The sequence below is a fragment of the Podarcis erhardii genome (genome assembly GCF_964252035.2).
Source record: "Podarcis erhardii genome assembly, chromosome: 10".
Classification (NCBI taxonomy): domain Eukaryota; kingdom Metazoa; phylum Chordata; class Lepidosauria; order Squamata; family Lacertidae; genus Podarcis; species Podarcis erhardii.
In genome coordinates this window covers 5,407,035-5,423,007 of record NC_138500.1, presented here as the reverse complement: position 1 = coordinate 5,423,007, position 15,973 = coordinate 5,407,035, and the positions used below count along the sequence as shown (strand labels likewise).

At 46.6% G+C, this 15,973-nt stretch overlaps 1 protein-coding gene across 5 annotated transcripts in view; it reads right to left on the bottom strand.

Moving 5' to 3' along the window:
- Positions 1 to 14,774, bottom strand: part of NRF1 (nuclear respiratory factor 1) — an 81,743-nt gene extending 66,969 nt beyond the window's left edge. For all 5 annotated transcript variants that reach the window (XM_081880005.1, XM_081880007.1, XM_081880009.1 and 2 more), the window contains exon 1: positions 14,677 to 14,774. The gene's annotated coding sequence lies outside the window, so the exon portion shown is untranslated. The remainder of the gene's footprint in view (positions 1 to 14,676) is intronic.
- Between the last annotated feature and the right edge of the window lie 1,199 nt (positions 14,775 to 15,973).

Sequence of the window (15,973 nt, the reverse complement as noted above, 5' to 3'; positions counted from 1 at the left end):
AGCCCCTCTGCCCAACATCTTCTCCAGAAGTTTGGAGGACTTTCTGGAGCAGATTTTGAGGGTGCCCATGGAGAGGAAAGGGAAGTCCCTTTGTTCAAGTAGAACTCCCCAGGCTCAGTGTCTGGATGCAACTCCATTTGTTTACGCAGACATTCGAACAGAATTTGGGTTGTTCTGAAATACGGGTAAAGGTAAAGGGACCCCTGAACATTAGGTCCAGTCGTGGCCGACTCTGGGGTTGCGATGCTCATCTCACTTTACTGGCCGAGGGAGCCGTTGTACAGCTTCCGGGTCATGTGGCCAGCATGACTAAGCCGCTTCTGGCAAACCAAAGCAGCGCACGAAAACACTGTTTACCTTCCTGCCAAAGCGGTACCTATTTATCTACTTGCACTTTGACGTGCTTTCGAACTGCTAGGTTGGCAGGAGCAGGGACTGAGCAACGGGAGCTCACCCCATCGTGGGGATTCGAACCACCGACCTTCTAATCGGCAAGTTCTAGGCTCTGTGATTTAACCCACAGCGCCACCCGCGTCCCTTCGAAATACAGGTACCATATCCTTTATTCCCCAAGAACTCTAGTGCTGGTGAAGGCGGGGGGGGGGGCGTATTCCAAGTCCTGCAGGCTTCAAACCCTTTTACAGCATTTTTCATCGCTTGGGTAGGGGAAGCAGACAACTGCTACAGAGGCCTCAGACTCCACAGGTGCTGTGCATGTGCACATGAATGCTCAATCGAGGGAGGCTGGAGATGGTTCATATGGAGGACTCTTGAAGGCCTCTGTGGAGCCATACAGTTCACTCTGTGGTGTGGAAAGGACAGGCGGATGTGCCTGTCCGAAAGCCAAATTCTCTAGATTTTGCACTGCATGATAACTGAGTGAATTGGGCAATAACTGAGGCAAGGATTTGGGTTTGTCTAGCTATGGAGTGAGGCCAAAGAGGCATCCTCCAAACAATTCAGTAGCACTCCTTAAAGTTTTCAAGTTAATCATGGAATCATAATGAGTTGGAAGGGACCAAAAGAGTCATCTAGTCCAACTGCCTGCAAGAAGACCTGCAGAAGGGACATGGAAAAGACTTAAGAGCCTTGGATATAAGATTACCAGGTTGATGGACTAGATGGAATGGACAGTAAGGAGTGACATAACCCGAGACCAGGAAGAAGAGACGCTGGAGGAAGATTGGAAGAAAACTTTTAAAAATTTATTTTGGGAATTAGTATAAAATTAATGAGTGTTAGGAAAAATGTTGGAATGAAAATATTTGGCTTTAGCAGAAATGTTATAAGGAATTATGTATAAATAAATATTAAGTTTTAAGTCTTAAGGTATTTTTGGGAAGATAAGGTTAAAATAAACTAAGGTAAACTGAACGACAGAATATAGTGAAAGATGGAAAGGATTTGCTGAGTTAATTAATAGGACAAACTATTTAAAAAATAGTTGTTAAGACAAACTATCTAAAAAACTATTTTTAAAAAAAGTAAAAATTGAGAAGGATGGAAAGAATTTGCTGAAATAACTAAACTAGAATACAAAAAGGGTGATAAATTGCTGGATTAATTTTTATAAATTTGGAACGCAGGAGCGGGAGATGTGAGGAAGTCCAAAGAGGACAAGAAAATATGTTATAAAATGTGATATTTCTGTATGTTTTGTTTTGTGTGTTGTAACTAAAAAACCCTTAATAAATATTATTAAAAAAAAATAGAATACAAAAAGGGAGGTGTGAGGAGGTCGATGAAACAAGTTAATGAAAGATAAAGATATGGAATATTGTGTTTTTATTGTTATTTTTGTATTGATTTTTATGTTTTTTTTTCTTGTTTCCCTCTTTTAAGTATTGTTATATATGCTTTGAAAATTTTCTTTTGTTTTTTGTTGCTTTCTTCTTTTTTCTTTCTCTCTAATTTTTGAAACTAATAAATATCATTTTAAAAAAAAAAAAAAGGCAGGAAACTTTTGCCCAATGTGGGACTCTGAGATTAAGAGTGCCATGATCTAATGTTCCAAGTCTCTTCCATATCCTGCTCCATTTATTCCCCAAAGACTACTTCCACTGATGAATTCATGTGGTTTTTATGTTGATCTTTTCTGTGAACTGCCCCGAGACCTCCGGGTATAAGGCCGCATATAAATTCAATAAATAATAGTAAAGCTTAACAGCCAGAGAATTGCCGCTTGTCGGATGAGTGTTTGGCTGAAGGTTGTGGCAGTATAACTGAAGAAGAGCCTGGAGAAGAGGAGGTTAAGGGGTGATATGATAGCCATGTTCAAATATATAAAGGATGTCACATAGAGGAGGGAGAAAGGTTGTTTTCTGCTGCTCCAGAGAAGCAGACACGGAGCAATGGTTCCAAACTGCAAGAAAGAAGATTCCGCCTAAACATTAGGAAGAACTTCCTGACAGTAAGAGCTGTTCGACAGTGGAATTTGCTGCCAAGGAGTGTGGTGGAGTCTCCTTCTTTGGAGGTCTTTAAGCAGAGGCTTGACAACCATATGTCAGGAGTGCTCTGATGGTGTTTCCTGCTTGGCAGGGGGTTGGACTCGATGGCCCTTGTGGTCTCTTCCAACTCTAGGATTCTATGATTCTATGGAGGCTGCCAAGCTGTGCTCTTGATTCCAGAGAAGAACTGTCATGGGAAGCACCTGCTCAGAAGGTGGCTGAGATCAAGTTTGTGGGCAAGGATAGGCTTCTACTTCAGCTAGGAGGTGTTGGTAGACATTGACAGATAACATGTGAAAATGCAAGAACTGGCCATTTGGAACAAGTGTGGTACACATTGCATGTGCCTCCAGACTGCTTTTAGACCAGAGAGCACTGAGTGCTCTGGAGAGTAGCACTCGAACCCTTGGCTTCAAGATACAAGAAAGGGGATTCCCACTCAACATCAGGGAAAACTTTCTGACAGTAAGAGCTGTTTGACAGTACATTTCCGAGCACAATTTAAAGTGTTGGTGCCGACCTTTAAAGCCTTAAACGGCCTCGGTTCAGTATATCTGAAGGAGCATCTCCACCCCCATCGTTCCGCCCGGACACTGAGGTCCAGCGCCAAAGGCCTCCTGGCGGTTCCCTCACTGCGAGAAGCCAAGTTACAGGGAACCAGGCAGAGGGCCTTCTCGGTGATGGCGCCCTCCCTGTGGAACGCCCTCTCATCAGATGTCAAAGAGAACAACAACTACCAGACTTTTAGAAGACATCTGAAAGCAGCCCTGTTTAGGGAAGCTTTTCATGTTTGATGCATTACTGTATTTTCATATTTTGTTGAAGGCCGCCCAGAGTGGCTGGAGAAGCCCAGCCAGATGGGCAGGGTATAAATTATTTTTATTATTATTATTATTATTATTATTATTATTAATTTGCCCTCCCATTCGCTGTGCTGATAACACTGCATTGCAAGGGGTCAGGCTAAATGACCCATTGGGACCCTTCCAAGGTTCTTGATTCTATGAATGGGCTCTTGGAATGAAACCGGAGCTGATTTAGAGGAGGCCTGCTCTACCTGGCAGTCCCCCGGAAACTGTCTCCTGAAAGTGAGCATCACACAAGGCACAGAATCTTTCATGGAGCATCAGGAAACAAAGCCTGAAGGTTTTCTCAGCAGCAACGTACTATTTACTTTGTGTTCTGCCATGTCGTCCGGCCATGTCGGCTTCCATACCGAGAGACGATAACCAGAAAACCACAAGCAGCATTGTGGGGCAACTGGGGCACACATGGGAGAGCGCGCAATGCTCAGTACCTACTGGCTTTTCAGATAGGATATGGGAAGGCTGCCGCTCAACAGCAGCATCGTCTTTGCTTGCAGAGAACCAGTAGCGGTGTAGTGGTTAGGGTGTCAGACTAGGACCCTGAAGACCAGGGTTCAAATCCCCACCAGGGGACCTTGGGGGCCATTCACTGCCTGTCAGCCCAACCTACCTTATAAGGTTGTTGCGAGGACGAAATGCAATGTTGGAAATTCAGCTATAGTCATACCTTGGGTTACAGATGCTTGTTGCGTTGTTTCGGGTTACAGACCCGCCGAAACCCGGAAGTACCGGAATGGGTTACTTCCAGGTTTCGGCGGTCGCACATGCGCAGAAGTGCTAAATCGCACTTTGCACATGCGCAGAAGCACCAAGTCACAACCAGCACATGCGCAGACACGCCACTGCAGGTTGCAAATGCTGCAGGTTGCGAACGTGCATCCCGCACGGATCATGTTCGCAACCCGAGCATGCACTGTATAAGCTAGGCGCCGAACGCCTCCTTAAACCAGGGCTGCATTCACAAAAAAGGAATGCCGTGTTGCCAATACGACTTTTGGTTCCTGTAATTCATTCTGATTGAGCAGATAAAATATCATGGATAGAATTCTACAGGATAACCTATGTTTCAGGAGAGAGGACTGAAAGCCCATCAAAACTGTTTGAACTGAAGCAACAACTTTCCTACACTAACAGAAAACTATTTGGTTCTGTTTTGTGGGGAAAGACATAGCGACACGCAGTAGAGAAGCCTTCCAGATGTTTTGGACTACAGTTCCCATCAGCCCCAGCCAGTAGTTGTGAAGCCTGCTTTCTGGAGCAAGGCCAAAATGACATATATGTGCATATTCCTCAATGAAGGAACAAGGTGTGGCTGTTAAGTTTTTATCTTGAAAGTGTGGCCCAGAGAATAAAAAGGTTGGGAACCACTACTCCAGCCTGTTTCTTCATGGCTGGTTTGGCCCAGCGTTGCCTGCGTCAAAATAACTGGTACTAGAAACCAAACGACTCCTTCTCCATACTTGCAGATCAGGAACTTGTTGCTGCTATTATCATGAAATAATCTCTGCAAGCGAGCAGAGTGGGCCAGACTTGTTTTCTTAGGAAGCAGCGCCTGCTAGCCAGCAGCTGTACTGATGTTAGACGCTCTGAGCCCGGCTTCGGCTGGGGAGGGCGGGATATACATAAAATTTTATTATTATTTATTATTATTAAGGAGTTGCTGTCTCTACCCATGCCTCCCTTTAGCTTGTCCCTAGGACCTGCCCCACATTGCCAGAGCCTAGCTCAGCATGTGTGACCAAGGAAACGAAGGCAAATATCTGAGCATTACCAGTACCAAACTGTCTAAAAGCCTTCCGCAAACTGGCTCCCTCCAGATGCTTTGGACATGCTAGCTGGGGCTGATGGGAGCTGTAGTCAAAAACATCAGGAGGGGAAGACATGGCCTAGCACTCCTGTGCAGATACATTACACTATGCACAGAATTTGTTTCTTCAAGCACTGGATGATTTATTGTGTCTGAAGTCTTGGGGTGGGGGCTCCTGTTCACAACTGACAAGTGAGGAAAAGCATTGAGAACATGTGCATTCTTCATTGCACCATGCCTTCTTTTGACTAGAAGTAGCACCAATTTTTTATTTACCAAAAAGCAGAAAAAGGTTCCAGGCGTTATCGAGAATTTTGTTTAACCAGTCTAGAACTCTCTGAATTGCACCTGTCCAAGAATATGGGGCTGTCTTTAAAATGTCTCCTTGCATTGCATTACCGTAAGAGTGAACTATCTGCTCTTTAATGCTTTTTTAGAAAAGGCTAACTCTTCAAACCAAGTTAACAAAGGCATTGGGGAATTAACAGATGCTCAGAAAACCAAGCACATCAGAAGAGCGAGAATTGTGCAACCTTTGATTAAAGGTAAAGGGACCCCTGACCATTAGATCCAGTCGTGGCCGACTCTGGGGTTGCGGCGCTGATCTCGCTTTATTGGCCGAGGGAGCCGGCGTACAGCTTCCGGGTCATGTGGCCAGCATGACTAAGCCGCTTCTGGCAAACCAGAGCAGCGCACGGAAACGCCTTTACCTTCCCGCCGGAGCAGTACCTATTTATCTACTTGCACTTTGAGGTGCTTTCGAACTGCTAGGTTGGCAGGAGCATGGACCAAGCAACAGGAAGTCACCCTGTTTTGGGGATTCGAACCGCCGACCTTCTGATCAGCAAGTCCTGGGCTCTGTGGTTTAACCCACAGCACCACCCGCGTCCCTAACCTTTGATTAGCATGCCATAAATTGCAGGTGAGGAACTTCCAAGCCCCAGGCCTCTCTGCCTGGGTCCATGGGAATCTCCCCAGGCAGATCACCCCCTTCCTCAGCCATAGTTCCTCTCCTTGGGGCATACACCTCATCAGCTCTACTTCATACCCTCCTTGAGTGACTTGCCTGGCTGGAATGTTTCCTTGAAATCTAAAAATGCCTCTTGGCTGCCAGGATTTAGAATAGAGAGGGGTGGGTGTGGGTGTAGAAACAGGCCTTCTATTTAAAGGCAAAAATCATTCATTGCTCCGCCTACTTTTGCCTCTGGCCCCACACCACTGTGACATGTGGCCCCTGGACGTTTGCACAGATGGGTATGTGTGAAAAGGGTTCCCCACTCCTGCTGTAAATGTGACCAAAGCTACTCATAATTAGTCCTATGCCAGGGGTCAGCGAACTTTTTCAGCAGGGGGCCTATCCACTGTCCCTCAGACCTTGTGGGGGGCCGGACTATATTTTGGAAAAAAATAATGATAAACGAATTCCTATGCCCAACAAATAACCCAGAGATGCATTTTAAATAAAAGCACACATTCTACTCATCTAAAAATACGCTGATTCCCGGACCGTCCGCAGGCCGGATTTAGAAGGCAATTGGGCCAGATCCAGCCCCCGGGCCTTAGTTTGCTTACCCCTGTCCTATGCCAACATGCTATCTGCAGACCAAAACACTACAGCAAAGTGCATCTTAACCTCCACCCTCAATGGGGGCAAATCGGTCACCCAGAGCACCATTTTCCAAACCCCTGAAAATGCAGCATGGTCAGTTTCACCTACGAAGTTACACTTTACTAGTTAGACATTTTAACTCAAGACATTTCGCTATGTTGAGTTAAATTTTATATAAAATGTACACAATGTACCCCCCCCCCAAAAGGACTGATAGTTCTCCTTTTTCAGCAGTGAGGATCTGCAGGTTTTGGAAAACAGCAGACTTGAGGCAGTCAATTTGCAGCCAGTATAAACTTCAAGCATTATTCTAAGCCCACCCATTACTTGATTCCAAGTCCACCCACTTTGGAAAACAACAATCTCTACCAACGTCAAGATGGCCCAATATCCTATTTTAACCAGTCAAGAAAATGTTACTTTAGAGCTGAAGTATTTCTCTCACCTTCATATGTCAGCTATGTGATATGGAAATATTCAGAGCCAGTAGCTGACTGGGGGCTGTGTGAAAACAAACAAACCAGTAACCAGGATTGGGGCAATGGTCTCTTCTGTGTGCACTGCCTGCCTAGAGCCTCTCCCCAAAATATCACACCCACAGGACTGACATTTTCAAAGCACAGTCCCTGCTAGCAGCATATTTTAAAAGAAGATAATCACAGTCTTGAAAAAGAAGAAAAAACAGTCTGGGCTGGTAGCAAAAAGGAGAGGGGAATACAAAGCAGCTCTTTGTTTTAAGTAAGTTAACAGCAAAATGGCTGTTGGATTTTGGCATCGGAGAAAATTCTCATTAGCAAGTGCTCTGAGCTGCTTGCCTGAAGACAGGTTTTGATACAAGGCAGCCGGGCAATTTAAAACAATTGTCACTCCTCAAAGAGAAAGGCGGCCGCATAATATGTACTTGCATGTACCAGCTGAACAAGTGATGAACGCTGAAAGAACAGGGCACTGGGTGAAAGGAGCACCAACACACACAAACACCCTGCCGTCCTTTATCAGGCGCTGATCTCTGACATTGCAAGGAAGAGGTTTCTGTAGGAAGTGGGACTGATCCCAGGAAGTGCGGCTGGGAAGGCTAAAGAGAGCCCAACCAAAGGCTCAAGAAAAAAGAATTGCCTTCCATTAATTCCTCCTCCAAAAATGAATAGGAGCAGGTTGTGGTTTATCTTCTTGCTAACATGCTTCCAGAGTACAGGGGCCAACACTGAGGAGACCCTGACATCTGTCCGCTTCTTTGCTATGTGATCTCATCTCTTATAAGGATGATACCATAGCCAGAACCCAGGAAGGGTGAAATGGAGATTGATGATCCTGAGAGGCGTTGGGCTCAGGCTGTTTCCAGTTAAACACAAGGCGAAGATGGATGATCTGTGCCCTCAGCTGTATTTGGACATAGAAGTAGTTGTCAGACACCATTGTCAGACAAAACTCCTCTATGACATTTATGGTTCTTACAAATAACAACAACAACAACATTTATTTATACCCCACAACAACAACATTTATTTATACCCCACCCTCCTCAACCAGAGCCGAGCTCAGGGCAGCTAACACCAGTAAAATTACAGTAAAATGCAATTTAAAATGAAACCTCATTTTAAAAGTAGCCCATAGATCAAAACCATAAGGGTCAGACTGAGTCCAAACCAAAGGCCAGGCGGAACAGCTCCATCTTGCAGGCCCTGCGGAAAGATGTCAAGTCCCGCAGGGCCCTAGTCTCTTGTGACAGAGCGTTCCACAAAGTCGGGGCATCTGGACACAAGATTTGTTAAGTCTTTCACAGATTTCCTGAATTTGCAGGACAGGGAGCCTCTCTGTCAGTCACAGTGCAAAAGAGTAGCCCAGCTCTTCCAGATTCATAGCTCCTTTACATGTTCAGGGTTATATCCAAAGTAGTGCTAAGCAACCAGTCCTCAAGGATTTCCAGTTGTACAATCCAGTTGTCCTCCCCCTGCCCTCCTCAAATCTGCTCGGGGCGATTGGTGGGGGGAACCCAGAGCAGATTTAGGGGATGGGGGGGGGGAGAGAAGTTCTGTTGCAAAAGCATAAATCCTTGCATTGACAGATGGGTCCTTAGCATTATGTTGGTGACAAGACCATAAGGAGCTGTGACTCTGAAGGGGTTGCAACAATGACTGCTTAAGATGTAAAGTGGGAATGAACTTAGGCTGCGATTGTATGAAATCTCACTGAACTCAATGGTGACATGTACATTGGTAAAGGCTTTCTGGGAAATGATATATAATGAGTTAAAGAAAATGTTTAAAAATACATTTGTCAAAAAAACCAGAAGCCATTTTTACTAGGTATTATAGGTGAAGAGTTCCCAAGAGAAGATAAAAGACTAAAGGATAAAAGCAACCTTTTGATTTGTACCATTAAGTATTTCTCCCCCCCCCCCAATATAACAGAATTATGAACAATAAACGTAACTAATTTTTCTCCCACCAGCATCCTTATTTGCTATACAGTGGTACCTCTACTTACGAACGTGATCCATTTTGGGGTGCCATTTGCACCCCAAAAAGTCCATAAGTAGAGAAACACTACTGCGCGTGCGCAAAAGAGCACTTCTGTGCACGCACAAAATGCGCAGGTCGCTTCTGCACATTCGCAACCCGAAAATCCGCAACATGAAGCAAACGCAACCAGAGGTATGACTAGAAGACTCTTGCTTTTATCACAAAACATTGATTGGAATTCTAGTGTGGGCAGATACTTCCATTAAATTCTGATTATTTTTCTTTGGCTACATTTCTATTTTCATCCTACTGCCAAGTGAAGTGGATTGACCTGAGACTGTGGTCTGGTTCATCTATAACTAAGTTAAGTCAAAACTAAAGTTTAGCAAGAATGAACATTTGTGCAGATATCTGTCCAAGATGAAAAATCACAGCCACTTCACTCCTCTGCTGTTCCTGATGCTCTACATGGAGCCAAGCTACAGTTTGGCTTAGTGTTATGTGCAAACACAGGCTTACGGTTTGTCTCCTTCCCAATATCTATGTGCTGTGCGAGTGACTTCTTTTGTCTGGTCTGAATCTTCCACCATTCAGCTTTACTGGGTCACTCTGGGTTCTAATAGCATGAAAGGGGGATAAAAACTTTTCTCTATCCACTTTCCCTACACCATGCAGAAATTTATACACCTCTATGTTCCATCTTACGCACCTTTTCTCTAAACTAAAAATGCCCAGTCTTTTCCTTATGGTTGGGTTGCTCGCTTCACCACCCTGATCGTGTTGGCTTGCCTTTTTCTGAACCTTGAATGTTCAGGGGATCTGAATGTGTTTCTCTTGCTCTGGCCCAACACTGTAATAGTCTATAAATCACAGTGAACTCAACTAGACTAGTAAAGAAAAAGCGATTTATCAAACACGACTAAACAACAAATGCATTGTATATGCAATGTAACATTGTGTCATCAGATGGCGATATGGAGTCCTGTTTTTTCTCTACCTGTTTTCTTCGGTGTGTCTAGATCAGGGGTCTGCAAACCAAGGCCTGGGGGCCAAATCCGGCCAAATCGCCTTCTCAATCCAGCCTGCGGACGGTCCAGGAATCAATGTTTTTACATGAGTAGACTGTGTCCTTTTATTTAAAATGCATCTCTGGGTTATTTGTGGGGCATAGGAATTCATTCAATTCCCCCCCCCCCGGAATATAGTCCGGCCCCCCACAAGGTCTGAAGGATAGTGGACCGGGCCCCTGCTGAAAAAGTTTGCTGACCCCTGGTCTAGATCCAGCCTGTATCTCTACTGACACAGCATTCACTGTGCGTCAAAAACATTTGCTTTAAGTTATGTACATTAACCGCGTACGTGTATTGCAAGCGCACACCTCTTTCCTTCTTACAGAAATTTTATCTACACGTTTTAGGTGTGGGACGAGAATTTTTTTGGCAAAGAACTGAATGATAGCAAGGATATGTGAAAGCATCCTGTGTAGGGGGATCATGTGTGGGGATCAAGGCAGTAAGCAGCAGTGAGACTTGCTTTCAGGCGAAATGCTTACAATCATACTGCATGAGCCAATTTAAAGAAGCGGTTTCAGTTACTTCCTTGTAGGAAATGAGTCTTGTCTGAAGCAAGCCTAAGGAGAAGTGGAGACTGCAGACACAGAAGCTCCACTCCGCTTTGAAACATGAATGCAGCAAAACAAATGTTGACATTTTCAGGAAAGAGAGAAAAAAGCCCAGGGAGAAATTATCCTTGTGGGATAACACAATGAATTTTCCTGGTTCCAGATAACACTTTCTGAGGGTCCTCTGCATATCAAAGAAACCTATTTAAAAACCAGTTTTACTGTCACGGTTTCCCTCCCTCTTGCGTAAAAACTGGGGGGAGGGGGGGGAGAGGCTGCAATTCTAACAAGGATAAAAATTCTCTGCACCTTAATGCACTGTACGAAGTCGCAGCTACAAGCAACTGACCTGGCTTCTCTCGTCTGGTGTAGAGGGCTAGTGCTGGTGTCCCTCCCAGTGTCTTATGCCCATTGACAGAAATTAGTCAGGCACCCTGTGTGTTTTGCGACTGACACAGGTCCTACGATGACCATGTGGGGATCTCTGGACGCCAGGATGGTGACTGGGGAAAGCAAAATGTAACTTAGAGAAAGATCTGAAATATTTTCCTTGAAGCTTTCATTTGTTTTACTGTGGATTGTTTTATTTGATGTTTTAAAATGTTGCAAACCACTTTGAGAGCTGTTCTTTAAAATATAAAGTAGTATAGAAATGAAATCGATAATATTTGTTTTTTAAAAACTTCACTGGGGGGAAAAGGGCACCTAGACATTCCATTGTGGCAACCGTAACCCAGGTTTAAGGTGCCATTGGGCAAATTAGATTATATATCTGAGTTTCTAACACTGCAAGTTATGCCAGACAAAATGCAATGTCAACCAAAGTATCTTACATATCCTGTATCTAGATTCAGGTAGGTAGCCGTGTTGGTTTGATGCAGTTGAAATAAAATAAATAAGTAAGTAAAAATTTTGCCCAGTGGCACCTTAGAGACCAACTAAGTTTGTTCTGGGTATAAGCTTTCGTGTGCATGCAAACGTCTTCAGATACACTGAAACAGAAGTCCTGTATCTGCACATGTCTCTGGCCTCCAGTACAACTTCAGGAAAATTGGTGCACAGAAGTTAACTTTCAAACAAATTGCACTACAGCTTCCGCCATACACTTCTTATCCAAGTTGTGTTAAATGCACTAAGTTTTATTCAAACCACTCCCACATAACCATAGGTTTGGGGAAGAAGCCATTCCCTCTCTCTCTCCTCCAGTGCCCTTGCAGCCCTGCACAGTTCAAAACCTAGCCTGCATTAGATAAAAGGAACTCCACCACACCCAGTTTCTATTGATATGCAAACGATAGGCAGGCTGCCACTTCCCCTGACATGCAGCTCCTCTGCTACGGCAACTTTTGAGCCTTGGCTCATTCCTCCCGACACAGTTTGGGAAGAGGGTTAGTAGACAAAACTTCTACCTCTTTGTACATCACCTGCTTCCGAGACATAGCTAATGTGGGGGTAAAAACCCAACGGCCCCTTCACATATCAAACATCACTGAATTTGGAAAGAACAAGGAAAGGAAGGAAGGAAGGAAGGAAGTCTAGGATAGGAATGGAGCACTCCTTTTTGAAAGGCACTTGCAAGACACTAAATGCACAAACTAAAGGCATCTCCAACGCTGTGGTCCAGATCCTGAACTGCAGGGTGCTTAAGGCTGTGCTAGTTCCTGAACATATTGAAAGAACCAGTGAGATATCTGCCTTTTTCTCCAGTGCCTGGGTCCTAATAGGGAAGGGAATTGGGCAACAATTTTGGCCCTCATTGGTAGAGATGCGGAACCTGTGTCCCTCTAGATTTTGGCCCTCCAACTCTCAGCCAGCATGGTCAGCGATGATGGGAGTTGTAGTCCAACAACTGGAGGGCCACAGGTTCTCCCTCCCCTCCCCTGCTTTTTTGGGGAAGCTACAGCAGCAAGTTGAGCAATGCCAGTTTCGCCAGAGCTGGCTCTGCTTCCTTAGCACAGCCAATGAGCCATGAGCTTTCTAGCATTCCCTACCAAAGACTTCCAAGCCTTAATCCACCCATTTCCAGGAACAAGAGCTGTCTATGGAATCCATCTCCTTGTCTAAGAATACAGATTTGCTCTCTTGCAAGGATCCTCACCCTGGATGGAGCACCCTGCATTTTTTGAGGCAAACAGGGACTCTTCCTTCCATGACGACCAGTCAAAGGGTACAAGCACACACACCAATTTAGGGACAGGTAAAGACGGTGAGAATAGATTAGGCACCTGCACTACGGTCCCCTTCTGCACTATCCAAAAGGATTGGGGTGGGTGCAATTTAAACATTAAAAAGATGCAAGTCTGCATATAACCAGAACCCAGGAGAAATATATTTATTTAACAGAATTTATACACCCTTCAATTGTCAAAATCTCAGTGGTACACATTATTTCTCTTACAGAGCATGCAAGGGTCCATCGTTCTCAATGGCTGGGGGATCAAGAGCAGTCAGTGGGGGGAAATCAACTTGAGACAGAAGTTTGCAGTTCTGTTAGGGATCCCAACAATAGAGATTAGGCTGGGCTCCTATGCCCCCCCCCCCGCACCACAAAAAAACACCTGGTGACTGCCTCCCTTCTTATCAATAGATTAAATGTATTTATTTAGGGTATAACAAAAAAAAAAAAAATTCCTTCCAGTAGCACCTTAAAGACCAACTAAGTTAGTTCTTGATATGAGCTTTCGTGTGCATGCACACTTCTTCAGATACACTGAAGAATGCACACGAAAGCTCATACCAAGAACTAACTTAGTTGGTCTTTAAGGTGCTACTGGAAGGAAAAAAAAATTTTATTTTGTTTTGACTATGGCAGACCAACATGGCTACCTATCTGTATTTAGGGTATGTTTGCCCCACCTTTCAACTTTAAAAATCCCCTTTGTGCAAGAAGACGGAAAATCTTTTTTTTTTTTAAAGGCTCTGGCGTCCAGTAAAGAAATAAATAATAAAATAAGGGGTGGGGGCAGGCAAATCCTTCAAAGTTACTGCTTTCCAACCAGTACCATTCCTCAAAATGGGAATGTGGGCAAAAAAGGGGGTTCCTATTTAAGGGGGACAGAGCAGAGTGAGGTTGTTCTTGGCTGCTTGGAATTATCCTGGATTTCATCAGGAGGCCGCCCCATCTCCACGTCCCAAATCAAAGGAGGATTGGGAAAGAAAGCAGATTGGGGGGGGGTGGAAAGAAAAATAGGAAGACCCCCATCTTGACACTGCCCTGCGTGTGTCTGAGGAGGGGGGTTTCCCCAAAATGGCACGCGCGCGCGTCCCTTTCCCTCCCGCGCCCAGGATTACGAAAAAAAAAAGGGGGGGGGAATGGAATATAAAGTAGCCGTACAAATCTACCCCAGGAGTCGCGGCCTAGCGCGGCGACAGGAGGGCGGGAAATAAAATAAGGGCAATTAATAATAGTATTAACAACAACAACAACAACAACAACAACAACAACAACACAGCCCCCCCCCGCGAGTTAGTTCCACAGAAAGAGGGTCAAAAGAACCGCCTTTTTTTAAAAAAAGGGACCCCCCTCCCTCCCTCACGGCCGGCCTAAGTCTCCCTCCTTCCCCTCAGAGGCTCCTCGGGGCCTAGTCAGGCCTCGGCCCGCGGGGGCAAGAGGGGGGCGGCCGCGGCGCGGGGGGGGGGTTGTTCGTGAGGGGGGGGTCGGGGGTGGGAGCGTGCGCGCGCGCGCCCGGTCGTCGGGGGGCGGCTGGCGGCCCTTTCCCCCTCTTTTTTTCCTTCTTGGGAAGAGGAGGAGGCGGAGGAGGCGGAGGGCGAGGAGGTGCGGGGCCCCCGCGTTGCTGCGGCTGCGCCGGGTCTGGCGCGAGGCGAGTGAGGAGCTGCTGGGAGATTGCGCGGTAGGACACTCACCTCAGAGCGGCTGCGCTGCGGCGGGCCTGCGCCGGGGAGGAGGAAGAAGGAGAAGCCAGCCAGCCAGGCAGGCAGGCAGGCAGGCAGGAGGAGGCTGCTGCGACTGGGCGCGGGAGACCCGCACACGCGGGAGCGAGGGAAGGAAGGAGGGGGGAGGAGGAGGAGGGGGGCGGGCGCGCGCCCCTCCTCGGCTGAGGGAAACAGGCGCGGCCTAGGCGGGGAGGAGGCCTCGCCACCTCACCTCACGGCTCAGGAGCCGCCGCCGCCGCCGCCGCCGCGATGGCGGGAGCCAAAGCGGGGGGAATAAAGCCGGGAAGGCTAGGCGCCTCAGAACGGGCCTAGCTCGGGCGGCACTCGAGTCGGGCGGTGGTGGCAGGAGCAGCACCAGGCCGGAGGGGAGGGGGGAAGGGAGGACGCACGGCGTGAGGGGAGCCGCCGCGCCGCCATGATGGGAAGGGCAAGGAGGGGTTGGTTTGCTTTTCTGGTCTTTAATCCTCCCCACGCTGATAGAGGAAGGACGGGGGGAGGTTTTTAATAGGCCCGGAGAGGTGGCGGCGTGGGTCGGAAAGAGAGGCGCGTAGTGGGGGGGGGGAGAGAGAGAGAAGGCAAACGGGCGCCATTTTGGGAAGGTCGGCTGGCCAAAGCGTCCCCGAACCGAGCGGGCTGTGCGGCCGCCATGATGGGAAGGGCGCTAGCCGCTCGGAAGAGAAGGCGGCGCCATGTTGAGGAGGGCGGGGGAGGCACGCCATCTTGGGAAGGTCTTGGGGTGCAATGGGCGCCCGTCGCCATGTTGAGGAGGAGGAGGAGGAGGCGCCCCCCCTTGAAAGGAGGAGGAAGGGTGGTGGTTGTAGTGAAGGGAGCGGTGACAAGCAGGGCCATTGGACGTCAAGCATTGGCCAGTTCAAGCAGCACCCTCGTGGCTTTGCAAAGCAGGCTCGGGAAGAATTGCAGGCCTCTGCCCCGAAGGGCTTACAATCTACAATTCAAGCACTACTGGGCCAAAGATGGCTAATGAGGTGGGGGTGATTAAGATGATGGGAGGGCGAGGCCCCTTGTCTCCTGGCCTTCGCCTCTGTGCCGCCAGCCTTTTTTAGAACTTATTTTTTACATTTTTATGTACGGTATAAATAAATACATAATGCCAGCTTTGGGCAACCAACTGCTTTTAACGAGAGGCGTGGTGCTGTGCTGTGTTTATGGCAATTGTTTTTATGTTTTAGATAGATTTTTTATATGGTTTAAATATATATATATATATGGTTTAAATTCTATTAATGTTTTATTTTTTTAATGACCC